The following is a 4,018-nucleotide window of genomic DNA, read 5'->3' as shown; positions in this document are numbered from 1 at the left end:
GATTGGCTATCGATGACTTGGCGATGATTGGCTATCAGCGTTTTTGTGTTAAAAGAGCCGCCTAGCTTACCTAAGAACTTCTAGATATCGCTGTTACCGAAGTCTGCAAGTCGTGCGCGAACGCCATGTAGGTAAGCATCTTTAGGGCACGAAAGTTTCGGCACCGCATTTCAAGCCTGTCTCCAACAGGTATACAAATCCTATTATGTTCGTCGCTAAACTAACATAACGTTGCCGTCACCGGGATGCACATGTGCAAAAATAGTAACGCAAGTCGACTGCTTACATCAGCAGGTACTACATACAAAGCTCAAACAAATAGGATACTCAACTCGTTATCAATGGGTAACAACCGAAATGAAAGAGCAGCAGGCACTTTTCAACGTTCGCCTCGCATGCTGCAATGAACAGCAGATGCAATTTCTTCAAATACATGACGAATTTTTCTCGGTGGTGGAGTCGCAGAGATGTCTGAGAAGCTCGTGCGCAGTACTCAACGAGCTGGGACTGCGGTGGTGAGGTTACGGTAGTGATACGCTGGTAGTGAGGTTGACCAGTTGACTACAACCAAGATGGTGGCAGTGCTAATTCCGGAAAACCGGCGCATGCGCATATCGGTTGGTGGGATTGGTCTATTAGTAGCGGACCAAATCACTAGATACAATGGTCTTTATATACACACTTACATCGCCTACGTAGAAGTGAACATACACTGCTTTCGAAAGATACGAAATATACCCTGTGCATGCTGCATACATTGTGGCCCCCTGGAAGCTTTGAAAGTTTGAAAGTTTATTTAACATAAGTAAACAATACAATTAGAAAGTACACACTTTTGGGACCCAACAAATTTGTTAAAGGGTCCCTACCGATTGTTATAAAGGAAAAAGCACTTCTATGGCAGCTGTTATTTTATACTCAGAAATCACATAAAACAAAAGCAGCTGAAGTAACTAAAAATAAAGTAAAGCAAAAAGCAAAACAAAAAGAGAAAATACAGTAGCATAGAAATATTTGACACATAAGTAATAAATTTTTCTAACAATTTTCTTCCGCACATCATCAAAAAATATCAGCAGAGGGGAAAAAAGGAGGGTGTGTGCAAGCATGCGCAGTGCTATGCATTGTCAAGAAGTGAGTGCTTTAATTGTTTAAGAAATGTGCGCAATGTTCTTAGAGTGGTTAGGTTACTATCAAGTCTATTTCAAATTGAGGTGCCTGTAAACTGCAGTGTGGAGTGACCGTAATTATTATTTACCTTAGGTAATAAAAAACGAAATCGCGATACGTTCCCAACAGTGCGAAGTGAGGGGCGAAGCGAGACTGTTGTCAAGGTAAGTTTTTCCTTGACTATTTGATACATGACGGAGGCGATGTTGTATGTTGCCAAATCGTAAATGTTGAGGATGTTCAGGGTTTTAAATAAATCTTGACTCTTAATATGCGTATTGTGGGGTGCTATAATGCGAAGAGCTCTTTTTTGAAGTGTGAAGACCGGTGACAAATGAGTTCTGTATGTGCAACCCCAGACTGCTATGCAGTAATTAAGGTGAGAGTGAACAAATGCGTAGTAAAGGTTTATAAGTATCTCGGGAGGAAATAGTTTCGACATTTAGACAGCACATGCAAGCCATATGAAGCCTTATGAACTACAGAGCGTACATGAAGACGGAATTTTAAATGGTTATCGATAATAACACCAAGAAATTTTGTCTCACTAGATTGTTTTATAGGATGGTTATTGTAAATGACATCTGAATGAATAGTCGTTTTCTTTTGTTCAGAGTGAAATAAGATAAAAACTGTCTTCGTTGGGTTGAGATGAAGAGCATTCAGTGTGCACCAGTGGTGCAAAATTTCTAATTCGTAGTTAAGCTTATTAATTAGGTTACATTCCTCCCGATCAGTTATTATAAGGTTAGTATCGTTTGCATAGAGTACAGGGGTAGCACACACTTAGTAGAACGTAGGACATTCCCACAATTTGACTTACGTCGGGAAACAGATGGTGATTTTCTTGACGTATTAGGTAGGCGTCCCGGATGGTAAAGAAGTTGCTCGGACCCAGGCTCTACTCTTAAAAAAAGAGACTAGGTTCAATAGTCTTGCGCAATTTCCGTGTCAACAGTGGCATCATTGTTCCCGAGTCAATGAAGCTATTTGTGTGACGTAATTTTTATCACACACTAAAGTTGTATGACTTTCTTATGTCATTGAAGCTTTGTCGATTTCAAGTTTTTTTTTCATCTCCATTTGCTGTTATAATATATTTTCCCGCGTTTACGTCTTTTTACCGGCTCTGCAGTGAACTGAACTGTTCCAGCATGGGTAGAGAGTCTTCACGCATGTGAAAGGTCATGCATTGAATTTGCATTGCATATAATTGCGACTAGCATTCTGTGGGAGCTCCACGTACTTTTTGATATGTTCGTCTGTATCTAACCCTCATCACGCCAGCTTAGGGCCACTAGGTATGATGTGACCCAACATACCTTTGCCACATACCTAGTTTATGAAGTTGTTCTCACGGTTAGTTCCGAACCCTTATTGATCAGTACAACAGCCGATGTGCTACCCGTTAGACCATGTATTCCCCACTTCCAGTAACATGTTGGTGCAAAACGGGTTAACTGGTGAGCGCCACACATGCAATCTCACACACCCGTGTCCCAAGTTGGCCCAACGATTAGTTTTTTTTTTTTAACTCGGCTCCATGCTCACATCAGCGCGATGCTCTTAACACTAGACCATTGACCACCCAGTGACCCAAGTTGGCTGAAAAATCGTCAGAGATATCGCCAGACAGATAGGCCACGGAAAGTTTGTAAAGCACCCTAATAAGGCTAATGTTGCGAAAAAAATGTCACAGTTTCGCCCTAAGGGCGAAGCAATGAATGCGATAGCAACAGAGCAATGTCATACGAAGTAAGGTGAGCGGCTCTGGTAGCAACAACACGCAGAACTGTTGTCGACGCCATCGGCGTTTTGCCCGCGTTAGCTCAAAATGCGTGCGGCGTTGGTGACTGTTGCTGGAGCCTCTGATATAAATAGGCACTTGGTGCCGCAGCTAAACGTCGGCTCCCTTCCCTCCCCCTCCCCCATGGACTCTCGCGCGTCTGAAGAAGGCGCGTTTGCATATATATATATGGTCATTGTAAAGGAGAAAAGAGACGCCTACTTCTGCAGCCCTTAAGCGAGCATGGCGCAGAACGCGCGTTTGTTCTCCGCCGTGCGTTCCCTCCCTGTGAAAGCGCGCGTCCCTCGCGCCCTTTCACTCGCACATACAGCGTTCGGCGGCGCGCGGCGACGATTTCATCTCCAAATGACGTCATACGGAACCAATTGGCATCAAAATCGGCCTACTTTGAGCCAAGGAGTGAAGTGAAGAAACCTTGACCAGAGCGGGTATTGAACGAGGAGCGTTGAACTATAGAAAAAGGAAGGCGACGTCGGTAACACAAAAAATGGATGTGGGGGTACACAGAAGTGTAAAATTCGGCAATACAATGTCGCTAAATTCTTCAAGGCTAATCGCAATAATGTTGACATTCATCGTTAGGTGGGTTCTGGCGGATTTTCTTTTGTATGTATTTGCGTCTTCATGGCAAGTTATTAGTGTGTAATGTGTTTCTTTCACTCTAAGCGATTGTTAAGGGTTTTAATTACTTCGATTTTTCTTCTATTGATATCGTGCTCTTATTTAGTGCGCTTCTTTTCTATTGAGCTACGATTTTGAAAGAGGAGCTCTCCAGCAGACAAAATTCCCAGACTGTCACAGTTAATCAACACGAACGCTAAAGAAAAGCGTCGCTCATAACTTTTTGGGAAATGTTCGCATATAGATGCAAGCACCGTAGACTCAATATTGGTTAGGGGTGCACTTGAAGGACGCTGTGGATTGCTTGTCACAATATGCTCACTTTTTTTGGGTTGGGGTAGGGGTGGGGGTTTCCGGTACTGGATAATGCAGCATTCTCTCTTTAGTCTATGAAAGAGGATAAAAGAATTGGTGTATAGT

The sequence above is a fragment of the Dermacentor silvarum genome, chromosome 8, assembly GCF_013339745.2.
Source record: "Dermacentor silvarum isolate Dsil-2018 chromosome 8, BIME_Dsil_1.4, whole genome shotgun sequence".
Taxonomy (NCBI): Eukaryota; Metazoa; Arthropoda; class Arachnida; order Ixodida; family Ixodidae; genus Dermacentor; species Dermacentor silvarum.
Note: the sequence above shows the minus strand (reverse complement) of the source record.